The sequence below is a fragment of the Hibiscus syriacus genome, unplaced genomic scaffold (assembly GCF_006381635.1).
Source record: "Hibiscus syriacus cultivar Baekdansim isolate YM2019G1 unplaced genomic scaffold, ASM638163v2 tig00110156_pilon, whole genome shotgun sequence".
NCBI classification, from domain to species: Eukaryota; Viridiplantae; Streptophyta; class Magnoliopsida; order Malvales; family Malvaceae; genus Hibiscus; species Hibiscus syriacus.
The window spans coordinates 472,204-490,309 of NW_024062606.1; the positions used below are offsets into that span (position 1 = coordinate 472,204).

General features: G+C 37.4%; 1 pseudogene; it reads right to left on the reverse strand.

Annotated features, from left to right (window-relative positions):
- Window positions 1–6,311: 6,311 nt before the first annotated feature.
- Window positions 6,312–18,106, reverse strand: part of LOC120215749 — a 35,786-nt pseudogene continuing 23,991 nt past the window's right edge.

The window sequence follows — 18,106 nt, forward strand, 5'->3', positions numbered from 1 at the left end:
ATAAAAGCTTTAAACTCAAAGATCTGCCTTATGCTGTTGTTGGTTCCAGGAACTCTTGGATGGTTTGACTTGTTTTACTAACACAATATAGTTTTTAGTGTAGTTGTCAGCTATCATTATTTATTTCTACTAGAGCTTGAAGGCTAAAAGAAGGATCTATCTTTCTTGTATCTTAAACCCAAAAATTTTAGTTTGACAGTGATTGGTTGGACCATTTAATAACTTCCTTTAAGCTTTATTTCAGAACTCTGACAGATAATTCTCCTATTTGGGATGCTTGGATAGAAATATCACCATAGCAGTAGTTGAAATGTATCTTTATGGTTTTTAGTCCTTTTCTTTTTCCTTTAAGCATGTGTTACTTACTAACTTGGCTGGTCGGTTTGGTTGTTTGACTTAGCCTTGATATCAATTTATAAAATTGCATAAAATTTCATAGCTAAAATAAGTTTTATGCTTTGACCTATGTATCTAATTCATATTATTTTCGATCCTTGCATTTGATTTCTTGTATTTCCTTCTATTTTACTTTAGGGTTCTAGTTGGAACTGGATGTGCTTGTTTTGAAACTTTGAGGCCATTGGAATATAGTATTTTGGCAGAGATTGTTCATCATGTCAGAGGGTTCCTCTCCCTCTCACAGGTATGGATCTCAAATCAGAATTTTTTCTCTTCTATTCTTTTTGTTGTAGGTTTAAAAATTATGATGGGTAAAGTTGACTTCTTATTCTGATGCTGATAAACTTTATTTTGTTGCTGCAGTTGTCACGAATTATTTACTTGTTCTCAACTAATATGCTTGATGTTTCATTGTCACTAGGCATTCATACGACTTGTGTTCACCTAATGTTAAATCTGGTGCCCTTTTCATCTCTATTACTACCAAGTTTTCTTTTTTCTTTTATATGTGTAGCGGTGGATCAACCCATGTTTTGCTACTGATTGTATCAAAAATTTCCTTTCGAAATTTAGGTAGAACCAAATTTTGAAAAGGGGGTTGATCAGTCATCAATGGATATGGTATCTGACTACTATTTGATCATTACCACACTCTATTGGACCAGATATGCAGAAGGTATGAATTGAAACTTGGGATAATTGTATTGCACTTAGTATTTCTCTAACTTATCAAAGTTCTACAGAATCTTAACTAGTTAACAGACTTAATAGTATACAATGAATCTTTAACTGTCTAGTGAAGATTTATGATGCTTGTCTAGCTTGCACTCGACAATCTCCCATCCCATACTGATATAATGAAAGTCATTGCAGTCTATGTGAATGTTGATATTTAAAAAAAAGTTGATTTTTGGCTTTTTGCTGGACTGTACATGGATGCTTAAGTTATCAAGATATGTGCGTTATTTGTTAGAGATGAGATTTATCTAAATTCACTTAGACCAGGAAAGTTTAGTTGAATGCCCTCCTTTGCTTGATTAATTAAGGATGTTCAGAGTTCAGACCCACTATGTTACTCCTTATAATCATTGGAATCTATAACTAATTTTGCTAAATGGATATCAATCATCTTTTCCTCTTAGTGAAATAGAATTCAGTAGCACGTTTGTTGGAAGTTTGAATGAAAATCATCATTATAACCGAGAAGGATGGGTGAATTATCCATATGTAAATAGAAGTATCCCTAAATAACAGTGTAACTGTGAGAAATAAAAAGTAAAGCTTTTAAAGCTTAAGATACCTTTACCACAAATTTACTTGATTTTTCGTTTTTTCATATTACTTAGTGATGAGTGATGACTTGATAACCATAAATGAAAATGTTTGTTCTTTACAAATGTTTGGACTACTTTATGTTCTCACCTGAAGATAGTTGATTCTTGATTAATATATGCAAAGTATTAATTCCTATATGTCATCAGCAGTTGGTTCAAATAAGGAGTGGAAACCAAAGGTGATCAGCTCTAATTTTAGGAAGGGTTCGGGAACAGCTGGCGCATATGATGTTCCTACTAGTTCAGTTGAAGTCAATGCTCATTCGTAGCATGTTTCAAGAGTTCTCGACTCTGAAGAAGCAACTTCAAAATTGTAGAAGAAGATAGAGGAGTTGCATCTCCCGCAACGTCGACATGTTTGATATTCGCAATGAATGGATATCTTATGTGGAAAACTTTATTATGCCGTGATACTTTGTATTGACATATGATTACAATATTTTTGATAACTTAATGTTAATATATTGTATGCAAATGGATTGCTTATATATAATATGATATATATATTTAGTATATGAGGCATTAAATGTGATTTAGTTTGAGTATTGTCAATACAATATATATATATATATATATAATTTACGACATACAATCACGACACATGAATGTCTGTCATCTTTGCTAATGATGCGTGCTTCAATGACACGCAATGTAAGTCATAAATGCGTGTCATAAATTTATGACACACAAATGTGTGTCATCTTCATTTATGACGGTGGCTTCAATGACGCTCAATGAGCATCATAAATGCACGTCGTAAATGTGTGTCATAAATACGCGTCATAAATATGTATCATAAATGCACATCATAAATTTATGACGCACAGCTACACGTCATCTTAAATTCATGTCGGTGGCTTCAACGACAGGCAAATGTGTGTCATCCACACCCATAGATGTCGCGCAATGTGCGTCATTAAAGCGGTTTTTTCTACTAGTGGTGTTTGGTGGAAGTCAGAAAATCTCATTACTAAATTTCAATTCCCAAGCAACTGACTTAGACTATATTTGTAAAAGTTTCATCTTCGAATATCATCAATAGGAAAACAATCTAGTCAGCTTTGCAATGTCACGAAAAATGCCCCACGTTGTACACTTTTTTATATAAATACCCAACCTTTTGGTCTAATTCCTTACAATGGAGAAAGCTGTCTCATATTTGTAAGAGGGTAGTGTAGTGTCGGGTATATTTTTTCTGAGGTAAGGTCAGGGTCCCCCTTTTTTTTTTACTGGTTTTCAATCTTGATACTTTGTCAAAGATGTATAACTCTAACTATAAAGAGCTTTTAATCTAGTGATATTCAAAGAAATGCAAGATTGCAAAATTGATTCAATGCTCATAACATTAAAAGCAACACATATTTATTACAAAAAAGGCAGATAAAGGAACAAAAACACACTCAAACAAGATGCTTCAAAATGCAAGGTACAATAGTGGTAGGTAACAACTTCCACTTATTTATCTAACTGCCCCATTACTTCTTTGGATGTCAGATATGTAATCAGACCATGGTATTTGTCTATATTTTCCCCTCATTCATTGATCATTTCTTGAGTAGCTTCTTTGGATGAGCCTTCAGATACACAATTTTTTGCTTTCTCTTGAACAGTTTCGTGGTCCAATCCCATCATCATCTTTTCTTTCCCTGACTGAAAATTGGTCTCAGTTTGAATTTCATAACAAATTTCTTTGGTGAGGACAGCTGTGTCCTGGTTCTGGATGCTTCTTGTAACTGTGATTGGAGTAGTATTCAATATACTTTTTAAATTGCCCCCTACTTCCCTTGATTTCAGAAAATCTGATATAGGTGTCTGAGGTGTTTTCAAGGTTGTATCTGTCCTATTTCTTCTTAAAAATGTAGGCCAGCCTCGTATTACCTTTTCTTTTGCTTTTTCATTTCACATTTCTGTTTCACTCATCAAAGAAGTATCAAGAGTTAAATCAACCTTACATACTTCATCTTCCTTGGCTTTGCCTTGTCCTCTATTTCCTTTGATACTATCAACTTCATTTTGAGGGTTGATATTCAAATTTTTGATCAAAATGGATTGACTGTTAACATCCACTTTTATAATTCCATGAGTCAAAAGATCTTGAACTCATCATTTGAAGTTTCCACACAATTCTCGATGGAATATCCTCGGATTCTATCATGATACTCACAAAAGACTTTTTTCATTATGCCATCTTGGGTAAGGAGGTACCAAAGGTTTAGCCAGACATGGGGCAATAAGTTAGGCTTTGTGTAACTTGGAATATAACTTGTTGCAGGAGACTGAAAGAAAACGAGATAGAAACTCTCTCGACAACACTGTCTCTTTACTATTGCTTTCCTGAAGACCTTGTGATCGATAATCAAAACATTTTCTTTGAATGTTTGATTCTTGACCAACATCATGAGAGAGATGGTGATTTAAAGATTTCTCTTTCTCAACCAATTTTGAGTTTCTGAGGAGCTTAGGTTTCTTATATTCGAAACATAACAACCCTTCTGCTATAAGGTCTTGGACTTTTAATTTCAGAATTATGCAATTTTATGTAGAATGACCAAAATCTCCAGAATGATAATTGCATGAACTCTTGACATTTTGTCAATTTGGATGCAAATAAGTACTACGAGGAATGGATGTTACGAGACCACTTTCAAAGAGAAAGGATAACAAGTCTGAATACGAGATTGGAATTGGAATGGGATGTGTCATCCTTTTTTCCTTCTTGCCTTTTTAGCTTTTTTATTGGGACTTGGTCTGTTTCTTTTCTTTGAACCAACTTTAATTTCCATATCCTCTGTCATATTTCCTGATCCTTGAAGCTGAATTGAATTTCTAGGTTCCCTAACAAGTTCTTGGTCATTTATCATCATAGCAGTAACTGTATCATTAAGATCCAGACTTTTTCCCAAGGTTTTCATCTTTCATGTTCAATAGGGTCTTCTAACATTTTCTCCCCATATAATAGAGTAACCATCATACTCATCATCTTAGACATTTGTTCCTAAGACTCAACTTAGAACATCTTGTTTCTTTAAACTTTTCTCGTTGAATCTCTACAAGTTACTCTCAGATTCTCTCAATCTTTCCCACTCGAGCTAATATTCCATTCATTGCTTTCAATCTTTTAAAGACTTGCCCCTAATTTTCAGAACTCCTGATTCCAAAATCTTTCACTAATTACTCCCATGTTTTCATGATTGGCACATGTTAACATGTTATGCAGAACATTAATGTAAATGCCAATGCAAATGCAAATGCAAATGCATGTATGAAAAATGTGTAATTCAAGAGTGATCATCTTAAAACAGCTTTCATTGAACACAAAAAGTTTTCAGTATATCCAAAAGATCATTACATATAAGGGATAACTTTCCCTCCTAATTTCTCTATCTCCTTAAAAAGCCAAGTTAATTTTCATTCGTGTTCAAGAATCAAGTTGTTATTCTGCTTCAATTCCCTTGTAAAACCAGCTAAGTCTATCAGCTTGTGGGCCACATTGCTTGCTTGGGAATTAACTTTCTTCATGTCATTATCTTTCTCTTGAATCTTACCTGCCATCTCCTAGAATTGTAGACAAAATTGCTCATTTTCCTTCATAAGAGAGGCTTGTGTTCAAGAAGTTCTTGTACAAGATCTCCATAATCATCTACCATCTTCATCAATGTGCGATTCTTGGCTCTAGTGGATTTTAATTCAACATCAATTTCAAACTGGAAAAATGGATATGAAGCTTCTATATTGGCTATAGTCTTATTCAACATCTGGTTTTCAGCTTAACATCTTCCCAAATTGATAATGGTTGTATTGTGCATTTCTTTTGTAATCTGTAAGTCATAGGAGAATTTCTTTGCTTGATACTCATGTATCTTTTCATTCTTTTTCCAATGCTAAACATCATTTTTCAGTTTAATGATCCTTGTTGTCCATTCTTTTGAGGTATTTCCTAGTTCAACATTCTTGAAGGTTTGACTGACTTTTCAAAAATCATTAAGCATGACTAACTACTAGAAAAAAACCCCTTTAATGACGCCCATTGCGCGTCATCTATGGGTGCGGATGACACACATTTGCGCGTCGTTGAAGCCAGCGACATAAATCTCAGATGACACGCAATTGTGCGTCATAAATCTATGACGCGCATTTATGACGCGCATTGCGCGTCATTGAGGCCCCCGTCATAAATGAAGACGACACACATTTGTGTGTCATAAATTTATGACACGTATTTATGACTTATATTGCGTGTCATTGAAGAACACGTCATTAGAAAAGATGACACACATTCGTGTATCGTGATTGTATGTCATAAATTATATATATATATATATTGTAGATTGACAAATAATCAAACTAATCATATTTAATGCCTCATAATAATATATATATATATATCAATATATATAAGTAATCCATTTGCATACAATATATTAACATTAAGTTATCAAAAATATTGTAATCATATGTCGATACAAATTTTCAGCTACACTCTGCATGAATCCATCAAATGTGCTTCTGCACTTATTTTCGATATATATATATAAACATGGAATAGATTCTATCTTGTATCCCCTCTTGTGCTATTGATCAAAATTTGTGCGACAATATGATTTTGACAAACGAGTATGCGAGTGCACCTATGAACATGTAACTATCCACTCTGTCGAGTATTCCACCTGCTAGACAATGCAAACACAATGTTAATATAAAGATGACAAAACGAAAGGAGATATAATCCATGAATAATTATTCCAGTCAAATAATGAGCAGCTTCTTTTCAATTGTTTAAAGTAAGCAAGGTTGTTTTCACCCTCAAAGTATCGAAAATTAATTGAATAAATAATCACGAGCAACTACAATTACCATGATCGGGGATTAGAGAGCCAGAGTCCTTGACACCAGCATCATGCTTGATCATTGATTCAGTAAGATCACCAAAAATAGATCCAAAGAAGTTGAGAATCCCAAAGGCTATTGCACTACACCAATGAAAAGAGTATGTAAAGTCTCAGGATTAATGCAGTGAAGTTCATAATACCGATTCTTTTTTTAGATAACAATGCAATCCAGTAATCCAGTATTAGACTGCTGGAGTAAATAACAAGTGGCGCTTGCACCGATCCTAGCCAGAGATTTGGTTTCAAAATAATCAACAATCAGTCATCATTATTACTTATCATCCATGCACATGTGTGACTAGACATATAGAAAGCTTTGGAATTCAAATTATGACATGCACACTGACTATCAAATGTCTGCATGCATGAAAGTGCTGGAACACGGAAGGATGTAACCATCAGATTACATATGAATGAAAATAAATCAACTTGTAACCCAATGAGGATAACTTAAATTATAAATGGAACTTGTTCTATCTTCAAACCTAATAGATTCTAAGTTATATCAACAATAAAAATCTAACTCTTGATCTTGAGACAAACGTCTCATGTGGAAACTTATACCAGTGCTCTCAAGTTACTATGGATACCTTTCCGTGCGAAAAAGAGATCTATTTTTGGATCAAAATATCTTATAGTACATTACTACTTGTGAAATAGATTGAAAACCTTAGCAAAGAGGCTGGCCAGCTTAAAATCTTTGACAGTACTACAGAAGTTGCTATACAACCACCCAAGCCATCAATATCTCATTCCCAAGTCTTCTTGGACTTATATAGTAAGTGGGTGTGTCCTGCCAATGGCCTGCACCACAACAGGTACAAATACAATCACAGTCATAGATGATATGTCCACCAGTTAAAATATGTAACTAGTGTAGCATTCAGGGCATCTTGAAGTCTTTATTTAAATAAGTGAAACAATATCTTATTGATCAAGACTGTACATACCTTTCCACCCAAAAAGGCATATGTAATTTCTGTTATTATGCTGCTAAATGAAATCAAGGTTGCCACAAGGCCTACTGTCCAATGATCTTGGCCACTCAGAAGATAAGGCCATCCAACTCCTATTCCTGCCGAAATCAAGCTCTTAGTAAAACAGTGTGGTGAATAGTCATAGACTCATAACCTGTTCCCGTTTCCACAATGGCACAATCACACATGCAAATGAACCAAATTTGAAAATAAAGATGAATGAAGTTTCACATTGAAGGAAATAAAAGGAGCAACACATTTGAAGAGTACGTTACATAAAGGAAATAAAAGCAGTTTTGAGATGCGTCATCAGAAACTCCTAAATCCTTAACCAAACCACCCAAGTTTTAGCAAAAACAGTATATAAGTTATTACTGCTTTAGAAAAAGGGCCATTTTCAGCTCTATACTTACATCTTAACAAATATTACCGATCACTATTCAATGATAAATTTGTCCAACATTTAGATTTACAAACATATAAGTGTGAGAAACCATATTCTTACTAGTATTCAAGGCAGGAGCTGCTAAACCACATCTAAGCTTAACCCAGAAACAAGGGAGATAGCCATAATAAAATAACCCAAACATGGTACTGCTAAGCTGAGCAAAACGAGGTTTCTCTTTTGCATGAGCACTGCCATAGCCACAAACAAATACAACATGTCACTGAAATATCAATATCCTATAGAGAACTGATATTGATGTCGAGCTTGACGAGATGGCCTGGATCCGTTGGCAGATCAGCTCAAAGGCGGGAATGATTGTGACATGTTCCTCATTGGTGTCGTTTTGAGTATGTTTCAGTCTTTTGGCCATAACTTTGGTACAGGTGTCAGAATCGCGCATAGACCCAATCCAGAAAGCTCTTTTCGACGCCGCACGCTCTCCATAGAGCTACGCTCCATGGGCCTTTTTTCAACCTCAAATTCTGTCGTTTTCCCCTAATCACACTAGATTTAGTATTTTTTACTATTTTGGTATATTTCGATGTTAATTAGGAAGTCATTTAAATCCGATTTAGGCCGGATTTTTGGGAGATTGCGTATTTTATTCGAATTTCAATTTAGAGTGATTTTCGGGATTTTGCTATTTTTGGCAAATTCGAATAAAGACGATTTTTGGCTATAACAGTCCGGCTTGTGGACTGCTTTTTGGCATTGTTTGATTTTATAAATTTTATTAAATCCTAGAGACTTTTTACTTGTTTTGGGCGAATTTTCTCTTGTGAATCGTCTGAATTTTCTCTGTGAATCGTCTGTCGGAGCTAGCCTACAGGATAATCACTATTCTGTCTGGCGTCAGTTGGTATCAGAGCTTCAACATCTTCTTGGGAAATTTCACCAGTTTCAATGGCTGGAGGTCGTGGTCGTCGTGAGCAGGTTCCGAATGAGGAAGCCCAACGCCGTGATCGCAGTGTTCAGGATGTGATGATTGCGGATTGCAGAGGCAAGTCGCAGAATTAACCCGCCTGGCGGCGCAAGATTTCAAGGATCGTGAGGCCTCTGATCACGATACCAATTCCACTTTCGAAAACCCATATCACAATCGCGCAGGATTCCGAGAGCACCGTGGTCGGGAGGAGCGTCATGGAGACCTCGGTTTTCGGGTCGATCTCCCTGAGTTTTCTGGTACGTTACAGGCCGAGGGATTCGTGGATTGGATTAATGAAGTGGAGCGTATTTTTGAATATAAGGAAGTCCCTGATCGTGTGAAAGTGAAACTGATCGCCATCAAACTCAAGGGCAGAGTATCTGCGTGGTGGGAACAGTTACGACGTTCACGAGAAAGACAGGGCAAAGCCAAGATCACTGATTGGGAGAAGATGAAAAAGAAGATGAAGGGCCACTTCTTCCCTTCGGCTACACGCTAACCTTATTCAGCGACTTCATGCGTTGAGGCAGGGCGCGCGATCAGTCGATGATTACAGGAGTTTTACCAATTGGTCGCCCGGAACGATTATTTGAGACGGAGGAGCAGATGGTGGCACGATATTTGGGGGGTTTACGCCAGCCCTTGCAAGATGTCCTCAGCCTTCATTCACTGTGGAGTGTTTCGGAAGCATACCAGCGTGCACTTACTGTTGAAAAATAGCAAAACAGGAGACCAGTGATCAAGTTTTACCAATTGGTCGCCCGGAACGATTTATTTGAGACGGAGGAGCAGATGGTGGCACGATATTTGGGGGGTTTACGCCAGCCCTTGCAAGATGTCCTCAGCCTTCATTCACTGTGGAGTGTTTCGGAAGCATACCAGCGTGCACTTACTGTTGAAAAATAGCAAAACAGGAGACCAGTGATCAGGAGCGATCACAACAGTCGACCAGTTCGCCCTCAAGAGTCCCGTCCTGCTCAGCAGCCACCGCAGGGTAATTCTAACCCTACTATTAGATGTTTTCGTTGTGGTGAACAAGGGCATAGGGCGACTGATTGCAGGAAGCCTGCTAGTCAAAAGGGCAAAAATTTGTTGATTGAGGAAAACGTGGAAGACGAGATTGAGGAGATTGGCGAACCCGTGTATGACGATGATGAGACTGATGATGTGCTGTATGGAGATGGTCATCAGACTCTGGTCGTTCGCAAGAGTCTACTTACCCCCAAGGGCGATTCAGGGGACGATTGGTTGAGAACCAATATTTTCCACACGACTTGCACAGTTGCAGATAAAGTCTGCAAAATGATCATTGACAGTGGCAGTTGTGAGAATATAGTGTCCGAGGAGGTTGTCCAGAAATTGCAGTTGAAGACGGACCGTCATCCTAAGCCATACAAGTTGTCATGGCTAAATAAAGACAGTGAGGTAACAGTTGATAGGCGATGTCTCGTGTCTTTTTCAATTGGTAGAAAATATTTTGATAATGCCTGGTGTGATGTTGTGTCTATGGATGCGTGTCATATATTGTTGGGTCGACCTTGGCAGTATGATCGCAGTGTCATTCATGATGGAGAAGAATACATATTCCCTTAGCAAGGAAAAAAGATTGTGTTGGCACCCCGGCGGGAAGGACTTACTCCTACCCCAGTAACCCATAATACTAATCTGCTTTCTATGTCCAGGTTTTTAGATGAGATTGAGCATGGCGGCGTGGTCTATGCCTTGCTACCTTGCGAGAACAATGCAGTAGACGTGGATACAGATTTACCAGTAGAGGTGCAGCGGCTGCTAGCCGAATTCTCTAACTTGATGCCAGAGGATCTTCCTCCTGGACTACCACCTATGAGGGATATTCAGCATCAAATTGACCTTGTTCCTGGGTCAAGTTTGCCAAATCGACCAGCATATCGCCTCAGTCCCAAGGAGGCTGAAGAGTTGCAGCGACAGGTGGAAGAGTTGTTGGAGAGGGGCTATATCCGAGAGAGTATGAGCCCATGTGCAGTCCCTGCTCTGTTAGTGCCAAAGAAAGATGGTTCTTGGCGTATGTGTGTTGACAGCCGAGCGATCAACAGAATTACAGTGAAGTACCAGTTTCCAATTCCCCGTCTAGATGATATGTTGGATCAGCTATCTGGTTCTAAGGTCTTCTAAAAAATTAACCTTAAGAGCGGTTACCACCAAATCAGAATAAGGCCTGGAGATGAGTGGAAGACGGCGTTTAAAATGCCACAAGGGTTGTATGAGTGGATGGTCATGCCTTTTGGGTTATCCAATGTGCCCAGTACGTTCATGAGATTTATGCATCAGGTCTTGCGGCCTTTTATGGGGAAATTTGTTGTAGTTTACTTCGATGATATCCTCGTTTATAGTCCGACATGGACTTCACACTTCGATCACCTCCGTGCTGTTTTTGAGATGCTGAAAATGGAGTGATTGTTTGTCAATCAAAAGAAGTGTTCTTTCTTCACTACTTCTGTGACTTTTCTTGGTTTTGTTGTGTCTGCTGATGGTGTTCATGCAGATCAGTCAAAGATAGATGCAGTCTTGGAGTGGCCCAGACCAAGAACCTTACATGACATCCGAAGTTTCCATGGCTTGGCGTCTTTTTACCGCCGATTCATTAGAAATTTCAGTACTCTGATCTCCCCTATCACAGAGTGCCTCAAGGGGCGTGATTTCCAGTGGTCTGAGGAGGCAGAGGCCAGTTTTCAACTGGTCAAGCAGAAGATAACCGAGGCTCCAGTTTTGGCACTTCTAGATTTTGACAAAGTGTTCGAGGTAAATTGTGATGCATCTGGCGTTGGCATTGGTGGTGTTTCTGAGTCAGGCAGGTCGTCCGGTTACTTTTTTTCAGTGAGAAGCTATCGGGATCAAAGAAAAATTATTCCACTTATGATCTGGAGTTCTATGCCATAGTTCAGTCCCTGAAGCATTGGCGTCACTACCTAGTACAGAAGGAGTTTATTCTGTTTACCGATCATGAGGCCTTGAAGTACATCAATGGCCAACACAAGCTGAGTAGACGTTATGCCAAGTGGGTAGCATACTTGCAAGAATTCACTTTTACGCTGAGGCACCAAGCAGGGAGTTTGAACCGTGACGCAGATGCCCTGAGCCGTCGTACCTTACTTCTCACCACCATGAGTACTAAAGTTGTAGGATTTGAGACGTTCACAGATATGTATGCAGCTGATCCTTCCTTTGGAAGGATATTTTAGGAGGTAACTGAGGGTAACCGTCATGATTTTGTTTTGCATAATGGGTATCTGTTTCGTGGATTACAGTTGTGCATTCCAGATTGTTCATTAAGGCAGCAAATTATAAGTGAACTCCATAATGAGGGACACTTTGGCCGAGATAAGACATTGGCCCTTATCTTTTCTGAATTTTATTGGCCCAAGTTGACTAGTGATGTGGCCCATTATGTGGACCATTATTATGTGTGCCAGCGGTCTAAGGGAGTTCTCACCAATGCGAGATTGTACACTCCCTTACCTATTCCTGAAGCTCCTTGGTTCGATGTCAGCATGGATTTTGTACTAGGCTTACCCCGCACCCAAAGGGCCTCTGATTCTATCTTTGTTGTGGTTGACAGGTTTTCCAAGATGGCTCATTTTGTAGCTTGTAGAAAGACTATGGATGCTGACCGGATTGCCCATCTCTATTTCAAGGAGATTGTGCGTTTACATGGTGTTCCTCGATCCATCACTTCAGATCGTGATACTAAGTTCATCAGTCATTTCTGGAAGAGCCTGTGGGGGAAACTGGGAACGCAGTTGAATTTCAGTAGCGCCTACCACCCCCAGACGGATGGCCAGACCGAGGTGGTGAACCGAAGTTTGGGAAACCTTTTGAGGTGTTTGGCAGGAACGAAGCCGAAGCAGTGGGATTTGGCATTGCCTCAGGCAGAATTTGCCTACAACAGATCAAAAAACAGAACCACAGGTTTAAGTCCATTTGAGATTGTCTATGGTCAGAACCCATCCGGGGTGTTGGACTTAGCCCCTATTCCACGTATAGGACGTTTCAGTCATAAAGCAGATGAGATGGCAAAGTATCTTCGGGGTATCCATGAGCAGGTGAAACAGACCATTCATGAGAGCAATACCAAGTACAAGACTCGGGTCGACAATCATCGTCGTCAGGTACTTTTTGATGTTGGTGATTTTGTTTGGGCTGTATTAACTCGTGATCGTTTTGCTGTTGGTGAGTATAATAAGCTTAAGGATCGGAAGATTGGACCTTGTGAGGTCCTGCAAAAGATCAATGATAATGCTTACAGGTTGCGACTTCCCAGTCACTTGAAGACTTCTGATGTCTTTAATGTGAAGCACCTGAGTCATTGTTTTGTGGATCCTGTTGACACTACTCTGAACTCGAGGACGAGTTCTTTCTAACCCGGGGTGACTGATGCAGGGGGATCCGAGACAGATGATGCTGAGCTGTCAGATTGCACGTTGATGGCACTGAGATACCATGAGTTGGCAGATCAGCGCAAAGGCGGGAATTGATTGTGACATGTTCCTCATTGGTGTTGTTTTGAGTATGTTTCAGTCTTTTGGCCATAACTTTGGCTACAGGTGTCAGAATCGCGCATAAGGCCCCAATCCGGAAAGCTCTTTTCGACGCGCACGCTCTCCATAGAGCTGCGCTCCATGTGGCCTTTTTTTCAACCTCAAATTCTGCCGTTTTCCCCTCCGAATCACTAGATTTAGTTATTTTTTACTATTTATGGTAATATTTCGATTTGTTAATTAGGAAGTCAATTTAAATCCGATTTAGGCCGGATTTTTGGGAGATTGCTTATTTTATTTCGAATTTCAATTTAGAGTGATTTTCGGGATTTTGCTATTTTTGGCAAAATTCGAATAAAGACGATTTTTGGCTATAACAGTCCGGCTTGTGGACTGCTTTTTGGAATTGTTTGATTTTATAATATTTTATTAAACCCTAGAGACTTTTTTCTCTGGTTTTTGGGCGAATTTTCTCTTGTGAATCGTCTGTCGGAGCTAGCCTACAGGATAATCACTATTCTGTCTGGCGTCATAATACAACACAACCTCTAAACAAATTACAACACGAAATATTTTCCAAGAAAATTTCACTAGCAAAGTAGGAGTTCCAAGTTTTTAAGGGCAAGGCGTAGCATTCTAAATAAAGATAAAGAAACTAAAACATTAGTGGAAACCATTGTAATACAAAAAAATAAATCACTATCTTACAATGTGAGAATGGGCATGAGAGCACATATATATAACAGAGCAAACTCTTGAGACATATCGTGGAAGAGATGTCATTCCAGAAGTAATTCTGCGGCTCCTAACCAGTTCAAAATACTCTCGTGCACTAAACAAAAAAAATGAATACCAATTAATAAGAAGTTGCTGAAAAGATTTACCCCAGTCCAAGTGGATCAACACACTCCATGCCACGAGGGAACGATTGTAGAGTGTTAAGCACTCTCCCCCGCTGGTGCAGTTGCTTTACGCTCAAACTTCTGTGCCACCGGAGTTGTTCTCGACTCTCTTATATCGCGAACCCAACGAACAAGCTTTCAAAGAAGAACTCTTGCTTCACTAATCATATCCAATAACCACTTCGATTTTTTAAAATTTTTAGCATTACGAAGAAAAAATCAAACTTCGATTCTAAAGGGAACAATTATATAAACATTCATGTAGTAGAATATAAGAAATGGAGATTGACCCATTATAAGACCCATTGAAACTGCCATAAACACAAGCAAAACCCATAAATTAGATCTCCATAAAAGAAAGGAGAAACAAAATTTCAGTTAAACCCCATAAATGTTCAAAAAAGAAAATGAATAAACCTTAGAAGGAAGCAAGAAAGGAAAACTTACTGGGATTCAATCAATAAAACGAATGAGCAAGTGTAGGAGGGAAAAAGAGAAAAAGGGGGGGAAGCATATGATTGTGTGAACTGATTATTGAGGTGGCCAGGGGAAGAAGCGGGAAATGATGAAATGAATTGGGGGGGAATTTAAAATACGACTTTTATATATGACACACAATTAAACTGTACTCCGTGTTTTTTTTAATTTTTTTGGATTATGACTATTAAATATGAAACACATTATTGTAAGTCATAAATCGTTCAGATTTTAAAAAACATGACATTTTTTTATGACTCACATTTTTTGTAAGTCATAAATCAGCATGTGTCAACGTTCGTATGTCATTAAATGTATATTTTCTTGTAGTGGCTTCAACCTCTGTGCTTAATTTCTTGTTTTCATTCCTCCAAAAACGGGCTTGGACTTCATAAAAACTCTCTTCTTTCTGACTGCTTCTATTGATACTCTTACCATAGAATGCTTTTGGTACCAATCTAACAAGATCTTTGGGTACATATCTTTCAACTTTTTTGAGAGATTCTTCAAGATACCAGTCCTTGACTTCATTATAGTTCACTTGATCATAAAACCCTTTGTTCATAATGAAAACCTTTGATTTTGATGATCACTCTTGAATCAACACCCTTGATCATGTCATGATTATGAAATGCAAGTGAAGGAAATTAATTATAGAAAAATATAATATATTTACAGAAGATTAGAAATAATTAGTACAAGTTAATATAAAGAAAAATTACATACATCCTAACATCATGCTTTCTAGTTCCATGATTTGTTTGGAGAAATAACCTAACCACATGATTTCTAGTTCGCATGCATTGATTTAGAAAATAAGATAAAACTAAATAAATTAAAAGACTCAGCATGCTTTTCCTTGTGTGTTAAGCTTACAAAACTTATTTGGGGTTAGGCTCTGACTAGTCTCAAGTCTTAGGTTTACTATATGTTAGGTTTAGACTCTAAAGTAAAAGGGTCAATGAATTTTCCTTTGTTGGTGCCCCTTAAACTACTAAGTCCTCAATTCTAGTCCATTAAAGACTTTTGGATTAAGTTCAATTCGAAGGAACACACTTCCTTATGTCCATACAGAGGAGAAAACCACACGAGGAACATATGGTGTGAGCTCAAGGAATGGTCCCCTATCCCATAGGGAGGTGAAAACCTCACGAGGGAGTAGTTTCTCATTCGAACTAAATAAGATAAGAGCGGGGTTTTACCTCATGTTATGAATACAATGCACAGTATGTGAGGAAAATCATAAAAAGAAATAAACAAATAATGTATAACACATAAATATAAAAATAATTTTTAATTATAAAAACACATAATTAAATTTGAAAACAATAGCAAACTAGTTAGTACAACTATTTATATTGAAAATGGTTATTAAAATAATCAAGGAAAAAACTAAATTAAAACAAATTTAATTTTATTGCAAAGATAGTTAATTAATGAACTGGTGGCTTGACTCTCTTAAAAAAATGTCCCCAGCAGAGTCGCCAAGCTGTAGAGACGTTTCTCTGCCCAGCGACGGAGAGTGCAAATAGTACACATAGGTGTAACTAGTATTGAAAAAGTAAGTGTTCATATTCCTTAAATCAAACAAAACACTAAGTTGTAGAGTCACCACCAATCTTTTAATATTGTGAGATTGGTCACCAAATTGTTATATTATTCTAATAAAATTCATGAGAATAATATTAAAATAATACAACAAAGAGATATGCTTACCAGAAAAATGAGTTCGGGAGTCGATTACGTATAAGGAAGGATTAGCACCCCCCACAACGCCCAAAATTGGTACCAGTGTTTTTTAATTAATTTGTCTTTGCAATAAATTAACAAATTTGTATTAAATTTGAATATATAATCCTAAAACAATAGTAATATCATTTCACACCAATAACCATTTTAAAATACCTTCTTAATTAATTAAGAAAATATTTAATGATCTATTGTATGAAATAATATAACTTAAATACATACATAGAAAATAATGATAAAATTTCAAAATTATACGTTATTATATGCAAATCATTTCAAATTTAGGTACTAAAAATATAAATACTATAAAAATTAAAAGATATTAAAGTACGGTGACTAAATTGTAAAATAATAAAACTATAGTCTCTAATTCGAAATATTATAAACTATAAGTACTAATAATATAATTTAACTATATATAATAATATGGGATTATAATATAAATGATTAATATTTAAGGACTAAAATAGATATTTTACCTAAAATATATAAACATATAGATATTGACTAAAATAAAATTAAAATAAAATTTGAAGACAAAATTTAAACGAGTAAAACCTGATTTTGGTGACCAAAATGGAAGATTAAAAAAATAAAGGGATTACGAATATAGTTTACCCATCCCCAAATTACACATATACCCTCTCCAAAAACGACGTCGTATGGGAGAGGGTATAAATGCCCAAATTCGACCCTTAAGAGCCTTACCCACGGTGGCTGAAAAATACCAAACTACACTAAATCAAAGCCCTCAACCTCCTAAACACGATTCCGAGCCTCTTTTCCCATAAAAATTCACCCAACGATGTAGATCTGGAGATATACCTTCGAAAAACCCGACAACTGTTGACTTTCTCGGTGAGTTTCTCTTCTTTTCTTTCTATTTTGTGTCTCTGTTGCTTTCTTGTTTCGTATGGATGCTTGTTGTTGTTGCTTCGTATGGCTTTCTTCGTTGTTATTGCTCTCTGTCTCTCTTGTTGTTTATCTGTGTTCGTCTTTCTTCCACTCTTTTCCTTTGTTTACAGGTAATAGGGGTTTATATAGCCCTCAATATTTGGTGTAATGATGAGCTCTACCTAGTGAGTCACTGGTCCTACGGTGGTGACTCACCATAGAGCAGTGAGTTTTACGGTAGGTGTTCAACTTTTGGATCCATCTACGAGATTCTGGAGAGGCAGTGCTGGTGCAGTAATGTGAGAGTGAGCCATCAAGAGGCGGTGGCCAGAATAGGCCCTAGGGTGTAATGAAACCCTAGGGCTTCTTGCTAGATGATTGTGGACCCTTGGATCTTCTTTGATCGTGCAGTGGTGAGTAATTGGCGGCGCTGGAGTTGTGTGGAAACCCTAGCAGCATGTAAGGGCCAATTTGGGCCTACTGGGTCAAACTGATTCCAGGCCTAACACGGGTTATAGGGCTTGAGTCTGGACTTAGCTCGGGTTAGGTTGTAACAGTGTCTGGATTTGCTTTATAATCGGGCCTGGATTTTGTTTGT